The sequence below is a fragment of the Lissotriton vulgaris genome, chromosome 2_1 (assembly GCF_964263255.1).
Source record: "Lissotriton vulgaris chromosome 2_1, aLisVul1.2, whole genome shotgun sequence".
Taxonomy (NCBI): domain Eukaryota; kingdom Metazoa; phylum Chordata; class Amphibia; order Caudata; family Salamandridae; genus Lissotriton; species Lissotriton vulgaris.
The window spans coordinates 913,687,357-913,696,044 of record NC_141687.1 but is presented as its reverse complement, the minus strand read 5'-3'; the positions used below and the strand labels follow the sequence as shown (position 1 = coordinate 913,696,044).

Here is an 8,688-nt window from a genome sequence, read left to right as displayed (position 1 = left end):
CACATTTATCCATCTTTGCTTTCCTCATTTGTACAGCATTTAAATCATTTTTGGGTTTCTGACTTCTTACAACTGGCATATTTTGTTTAACCTCTTTTAATCGACTGGCAGCTAGAACATTTTTCAATGAAGACTGCTTTTTTGTCTCAATGTTACCCATATTTACCAATTCCTTTCCCAAATCCTGTGCTACAGTCATACTGCTGTTTTTGATAAACACATCCATAGTCTTTTTCACAGCTGCACATTGATTCTTGACTGTAATTAACATAAAAAACACAAACATTTCAAATTTGAAATATTCCAATTTGCAAGCTCGTCACTGAAACTTGAGATTATAGCACCCAGTGTATGTAGAACAATAACTATGCCTAAAGTCTAATTGAGATCCAAACAAGTATTCATTCACAAACATGACAAGATCCTCGCCACCTTATTGCAAGTGCATCACATCCTAATGCATTTGTAATAAAGGTGGATGGATAATGCAAAATGGTTGGGATGGAGTACTCATCCACCAATCTGTAAATCAGGTCACATATTTATAAAGTATTGCATTACATTATTTAATTTGTAACACCTCCGAAAGAGGTTTTTGGGACATAGTTATGTTGTCTGACCTGGCTACAGTAAAGACGTCAATGGTCTTACGAGAGATTGTGGTCAAGAGTTAAATATCTTCCACCAGTATTTTGGGAGTCAGTGGAATAAGCCAAGGGAATAGAAATATAGGGATTGAAAGTGCAGTATGAAGGGCTGTGTGATGGGACATGAGGAGAAAATACATCATTTAATGTACCTTAAGTAGCAGATCTTCAAAGCAAAGGAAAAGGTGATTTACCATAAGATGAGATGGTGATATACCATAAGATGAGATGACTTTTGAAAACAACGTCGAGGCAGAGTCCAAAATGGAGCATTGCATTTGTGAAATTCATTCCGACTTCAGCCCGAAAAGACTGGATATAATCAGGGGCAGTCTGGTGTTTCCATGTACAGATAGTTTAAAGGCCGAACCAGATAGTGTTCCATGGCCACAACTGCTTCAACATAAACTGAGTCTAGCTATTAGTATTGGTATGCATATTCAAAAGCAACTTGCATTCAAAGGCACACTTACATTCACTTGAGAAGACTAGGATCCCTTTATAAATCATTTTCTTCTTGATAGGTCTTTCTTCATCGTCTAGGTCAAATGTTTCAAAGGCACTGTGACAGCGTGTTCCTAATAAAAGTTGTGAAGTCTTCTCCGTTGCATTAAAAGTGACCTCCGCATGACTTTGCAGCACAACTGATCGGTCCACATAGTAAAATATACAGCAATAGCAGTCCTTACTGGATTTCCTAGTCAGGTGCGCCATGGCTGGCCTGTAAATTAAAGAGTAAATCCTTAACTGTGCAGCCATGACCTTGAACACCCTCCCTCCCAGCTGCGGCAGACCAAAGACATGCTCACCTTCAGGAAGCCCCTCAAGACCTGGCTTTTCGAGCAGTAGCAGCACCCCTCCCCTCAGCACCTTAAGACCAAAAACAAAAAATATTTTGGCAAGGCCAAGTAAACCAGAAAAATGTTATGTGTGTTGAAACACATTTCGGATGAAAGCAAATGAAATCTATAAGCTATTGATACGTTTTGTGATCGGACACTCACAGTGTATGTTGTGGTTAGCATTAAAGAAGTCCTTGAAAGGTTTTCTTTGAGGGTGTTAAACAATGGTCTTGGTGACATTTCTTGCTCACTAGGCTTTAGCAGAATATTTTCCATGGGAGTTTTAAATTCAATGATCAACTTGACGGAAGTAGTTGTTTTTAAAGCAAAATTGTATGCATACATCAAGATTTCATGCAGGAATATTTGATTCTATAAATGCTATACCTTGAATTCTGGACAACAGAATCAAGGATTTTTATCTATTCTTGATAAATATTCCAATGTGAATGTACCAGTAGCTGACAACTTAATTTTAGGAAAAACAAATATGTTTGACTACAACTGATGAATATCAAAGCATGAGTAAAGTACATAGGGATGATAAACTGCAGCCCAATGTGCATTACCATCAATCATTAAGTCAGTGAAAACTTGAGATTAGGTGTCCAACAATATGTCTACCAAATATGAATGTATTTAAAATCGGAAAAATGCTATAACTGAAAATTTCAATTCTGAAAAACTTAGGGCTTGAGTCGCAAAGTGAGATTTTTTGTTTAAGCTTAGATCAAACATCCAAGTCCACATCCTTGTGAATTTACAAAGGGCATCCACCAGCAGCAATGTTATGTCCACACTCGGGCGGATCTTTATTCTGAGTGCGGACATAAAGATACCATCTGCAAATGCCCTTTGTGAATTCCCAAAAATCACAAACCCAGATGCCTGGTCCAAATTTAGATCAAACGTCTAAGTTAACCTTTGTGAATCGGGCCCTTAATGTTTATTTTCAGTCAATAGATTCTATACAGCACAGCATAATAAATGTACATTTTGGCCTTCACAGTTGAGGGTAAGTATATAATAAGGTAACACTTGGTTGGATCTTTCAATAGATTTGTAGCACAGCAGATGTAAATTATAAATAAATTAATGGAATTGAAGATGCAGAAAGTGAAGTCATTGCCACAAAGTTGTTTGTTTGAGTGACATTTCCCCGATTCCTACAGATAGTAAAATACAAGATCACAGAATGGTACATATCTGCAGCTATGTCGCTGTGGAAACCACAAGTATGCTTTACATTGTGACACATGCATGTTCATGATGAATACAAGTTAAATCTGATGGTCAGCAAATTGTGGAACAGTCTTAAAAGTGAAGGGCGTCTGCAGACCATTTCTCTAAGTCCTTTCAATTGATTGATGGGAGGCAGTCACACAGGCCTCTCTTCTCTGCTAGCAGGAGAAATGTCTCTGTCCGTGCATCAAGGTTATATGCCGTCTTTTTCAAATCCTGCAAAGCCCTCTGCATGAACTCAAATGCATGGCAGTCAACACAGGGGCGACTTTCTGCCAGAATGACGCTCCCCGCTTCTGGATTGGCTCCGGTGAACCTCACAGTCAGCAAAGCCAGCACTGAGATTATCAGCAGCATTAAACACATCAATCTCGAGACGGGAGACAACACCATCATTCTAATCGATAATTGCAGCTTCGTTCCACGCAGCACGTCAAGCCCACTGCCCATTGGACCCGCGCCGGGCTCTTGGTGGTGTAAATCAGGGAAGTCGCAGACCGATGCACCCCAAACACCAGCCTCGCTCAAATGCTTCCTTTTCTTGGATTTACCGGTTCTTGTGAAATCACCTGACTGGCCGAGATCCTCGTAAAGTTGTTATTTACGTATTAAATGAATGTTACTGAATGAAAAAAACCCATGAACTAAGAACAAAAAAATGAAAGAAAAGAAATTATTTTGAATAACGGAACAATAAAGAATTGAAAACTTAGAAAAATCTTTTGAATAATTTTATTTGAAGTAAAACACCCGAGTGCGATTTGGAGACGCTCCCACATCCTGAGGATAGCACAGGCATGTATCTATTCATCCTCATACTCAGGAGAGTTCAACAATCAGCACCAATTAGAGAGATTAAATGAGATAACAAATCCCAGTTACCAGCAATCAACCAGTGAGTGCGATGGTCTATCTTCCATCCAGATCTATCATACGAAGTAAGTTCGACCAGCAATAAACTTTGGGTGGAATGGCGAACAGGTAGGTCCTTGTCTGTTCTTGATTTTCACAACACTTTTTTTCAGACAAGGTTCCAAGTTTTGGATCTGAGTCATCTGGGCACCTTTTGCACTATTTCTAAGGGCCCAGGATGGGATGGGCACCATTTGAAGGGTCAGGATTCACTCAGGCTGGGTTCACAATGGCTGGATTGTTTTCTGTCCCTGAGGTTCCGGTCAGAAGGTCAGCCAAACAACCCTTGGAGTCACTCTGGAAGTCTTGGGTTCTAGCAATAAAGCAGGTAGCAGGCAGCAGGGCAGTCCTCTAGTGCGACAAGGCAGTCATCTGGTATACACAGCAGGGCTCAGACAGAAGGGCAGTCCTTTGAGAGTTCATCCACAGGTCCATAGGTGAACTGAAGAGTGGGTCTGGGAATCTTAAAGTCATACCTGGTGCCGACTGTATAGTGGAAGAAACTTCTGTAGTTTCCCCACACAGAAATGTCTGGAAATATTTGCCTCCCTGCCCTGGTTTCAGGCTCTCGGTAGTCACAATAGGTTAGTGTGAAATTCTTTGTCTGTGAGCTGTGGCAGGTCCTTGAAGTGCAAGTGGGGCTTTGCACAGCTCTGCACACTCATCATGCCAGATTGGACTATCCTGACAATACACTGGCCCTCTATTGTGATGCTGCCTGTCGGCAATTCACAAAGGACAACTGTACCTAGTCATGTGACCTAAGAAACAGGCTGCAAGTACTAAATGGTTAGTACAAGAAAATGCCAGTTTTCTAAAATTGATGTACTGGGGGGTTAGACCCTTTCACAAGCAGCCAAATTGAATCTCTTTAAAATTTGCACAAAACAATAATAAATGGATGTGATTTTTTAACAACAGCTTGTTTTCTCAAAACCAGGTCAAATTTATGTAGTTCCTTGGTCTGTGTATTTATTTCACATTTGACTCCAAAAATCTCTAAATGAGACCCTAAGTCAGTCATGAGTGAGAAAGTGCACCGATGTTTTAACTTTCTACAAGGTGTGTATGTGCGTGTATAAGATTGTATAAGATTGTAATGCACAAGTAAAAAAATGTACTATGTGCAAAACAAGAAAAGCTTACAACCCCACTCCTCGAAGTTTCAGCATTTGTGCGATACATGTTACGTTGTGTACACATGTTTAGGTGTGCAAACAAAGACGTTAGCCTGCAGTGTATGAGAACGTCATACATATTCATATGTAGGGTACACTTGCATAAGGCAGTAAAAATATATGAATGTCCAAAACATACTTTAGTTATGGCCAAGCTAAGGCATAAACTGAGCATGTTATGGTTGAAACGTTACCCCTTCTTTCCTAATCAGCTTCAGACTATAATTATGTGGAAAAATTGCGTTTTACTTGTAGAATTGTAGATCTAGGTCGGGCATGTTTATTATAGAACCAGAAATGCCAACTCGATACTAGATTGTCTGAGTATCCACAAAAAAGCATTTACATGCAGTGAATCTAAATACGCATCATTTAAATAAATAATCAGTGAATATGCTTGGATTCGGCTCTCCTTTTCCTATTTTGGACATCCCTGCAGCAGAGCAAAGAAGCCCCAGCTTTAATTGAAGTCCGTGATTTTTCGGACATAAATGGATGTAAAAATATTTTTGTCACCTGATTGCAGCATGTCCATGGTATTCACGCCATTATAGAATACACATATTGTTTCCCCTTTTCAGTTCACCGTTCAAAATGGCTGCTTTCCTTTTACTGTTCTGTTGGCACCGACAACACTTGAATGTCAATAAACATTAGAGGTAGTGATCCCGTGAGCTTAAAATCAATATTTACTACACAAGCGAAAGGTACAGGAAGTATATGAACCTCTTAAATTAGGTGCAAACTGTTTTACAGGACCTCAAAAAGATGTATGGAGCACTAAACCTACATAGAAAGTTGAAGCAAGGAAATATTACAGCCTGAGGACACATTCATCCACAAAGTACCAGTTCTCCTTATCTATACGTGATAATCTGATTCCAAATAATGATCCAGAAATTTCCCCTAAAGTAAACATTTCAGAAAATGTGAGTGTTCTCACTTTGCAGAGAAGCACATGCTATATCTCTAGAAATTCTTCGGAAGATCGCATTGATATTTGAACACATACACATCATCTACCCTTTAAATTAATGCTTTTGTTTCTCATTTATTTTAAATGAAATGTATTTAAGAAAGTACAGTGGTTGTCATGGTCATTAGTGCATATCCTGTTTACTGATTAGCAATAAACACTACCTAAGAAACATTTGAGCAAGTGTATAAGGAACTGCAAATCATAGATTCTAGATTAGCATAGAAAAGCTGATTATCAAATGATGGCCATCACCAAGAAATGTTGGTGATGGGAATGAACTGCATCTCCCACTTTAAAAAGTGCAATACACGTATTTATGTGCTGTAAATCATAATGTTAATATTATGTTACTGAACTCAGACCACACTCAATTCCACTGACATATATGCAATTTAGGTATATTTTGGAAATACACTCTAGAGACATCTAAGGTTCTACGAAAGGTATTTGTTAATGTAAATAAATGTCACAGAACAAAAATATTAAATAAATGTAACTGGATCTAAGTGAAGAGAAGAAAGGAGACTCATTTTGGAAAAAAAACAACTCTTTTATATTAGCCTTGATTCCTAATGTCACTGCCAAGCACTTTAGGCAACAGTTTTGTGGCAGTGCGGTCCAAAATAATTGGCATCCTTGTTGGCAGTTGTAGGTGTGAGGTATGGTATTAGCAATATCTCCATTCTCGGCCTGTAGTTAGGTGGCTACATCTTGAAATGTTAACCTTAATGGGTTCCCGAATTCCACCATCTGGACCCCAAATGAAGTTTTTTTAACGTTTACTCACACAAGATTTGTTTTGCCGATGGTGAGCGAGCGCCATGATACTCTTGGGACACTAGAAAGAGCAACCTAGACTTCGCGCCCACTCGCCGGGTTTCTGACCACGACGGCGCCAATGTAATATAGTAGTGCTGATCATGGTTGCAAACACACCTCTTGAGTTGTTTTTGTGCCCTTTCAATAGGGGCGTAGTTGTATTTTTCCATTTAATTTTTCTTCTGTTGTAAAGAAACAATGTTGCACAGTTTAGTACATTACAGTTTAGCCATCCAGTAGGCCCAGGCCAGTGCTAGACATGGGTGCATGATACAACTGTTGGCTCTGGCTGGTAGACATTTTGTGCATCTGCGAGTGTGCCTGTGCCATTGGAGAACCGTAGCCTTAAGGCCCGGCGGCGCAGGGTACGCCTAAATCCCCGGGATTCACCTGCCTTGTCAAAACAGAGACACAGACTCTTCGTCTGGCGTAGAAGATGGTATTTATTAGCTGCAGCTAGTACAGTGGTCTTAGAAGTCGTCAATGCAACGAGGTTCATAAGAGACTGCCACTTAACTCTGTGGCGCACAGGTTTATATACGATACAACACAATGCAAAATGCAATCACACAAGAGCATGAGCTATAGGTAAACGTTATAGACAATGTTTTAAAACCAAAAGCAACTCAGGTTCCCGGTTCTGTTTGTCATTCGACCCCTTAAGTAAATCACAAGCGAATCCACACAATTCGATTTACAAGCAGAGAAAACACAGCTGCGTGTTGTAGAAAGGACAGTCGAGAAACAGGAGAATGCATGAGACATGTAGCGAAGGACAGAAGATAAGATAACTTAAAGGAAACAATGGTGTGAAATGACATGTAGTCCGGACGGGGATTAATTAGCTCAGACAGGAATTAGTGTACTCGGCCAGACCCTGACACTCGTTAGTAAACATAGGCGAGGAAGCCACCTGACACGCAAAGCAGAAATGACAAAAACATCGCGTTCGCTGAGCTGCCTGAGTGAGGGCAACCTAAAATGGCGGCGATCACAAAATGGAGGCTGAGCACGAACGAATTCGTAATTTACAGAACCTCAGCCCCTCCTTTTGCCAATATTCAGGCAAAAACAAACCAACTCATGCTAATCTGAGTCAGAGTCAACACTGATGTTCATGAGATCTTCAAGCTGTTGCTGCACCATCATTCTAATATTCTCCGTCTTCTGAGCAGCAGACCGTGGAATACATAAAGTAGCCAACAGGCCACAAACTGCAGGAACACACTGAACGCATAAGCAACAAGAGAATGTGATGGCTAAAATTACTCCAAAGAACGTTAAAATCTTCCATCCCCAAGTTGTCAATATTCCCCAAAACCATCCCATAAAAAACCAATCTCCTTCGTCCTGATGAATCGACTCGGAAACAGTGTGCAATTTGGAAATGGCTTGGTATACTGCTAGAACGTCATCTGGAATATAAATGCAGCAACTAGATCCAATCAATCTACAGACACCTCCTCAGTCTGCTAAGATCACATCTAGCGCAATTCGATTTTGCAGCGTCATAAGACGGTCAGCTTGAAGTTCTGCTGTAATGTTACCTATACCACCTGCAGTAACATTAATAGTGGTCTCAACCACTCGAACCAGTTGCCTGATGTGTCTGCTGTTGACCATCGGGCCCCAAAAGGGAAGGAATCCTTTAAGGAAATCTCCTCCCTCTTGTTCTGCCGTGTCTGCCGTGTCTTTGGCATCAAATACACCTCTACTATGTCTAACTCTATGATGGTCTGACGAAGCCGAATATGTAGGGGGAAGGAGGAAAGCTATGTAGCAGGTTCCAGAAAAGTTGGAAGGTAGCCAAGTATAAGCTCGATCGTTACAAACAAAATATGTTCCCTGAGACCGAACTAACGGAGGAAAATCAAGGGATGAGAAAACATATGTGTATGTACATTTGTCGTCAGCTTTCTTGCTGTTGATTTGAAGACAAAGATTACCTTTATGGGGCACAGTCCACACTGGGGAAGACTCGCCTTTTCTAGTTTTGTCACTGAGAATGGAGACATAGTGGGTAACATTCCATCCATCATAAGCTTTCTTGTCATCTAATGGAATCTTAC

General features: G+C 40.3%; 1 pseudogene; it reads right to left on the bottom strand.

Moving 5' to 3' along the window:
• Positions 1-2,613: 2,613 nt before the first annotated feature.
• Positions 2,614-3,127, bottom strand: LOC147731407 (NELL2-interacting cell ontogeny regulator 1 pseudogene; annotated as a pseudogene).
• Positions 3,128-8,688: the final 5,561 nt, after the last annotated feature.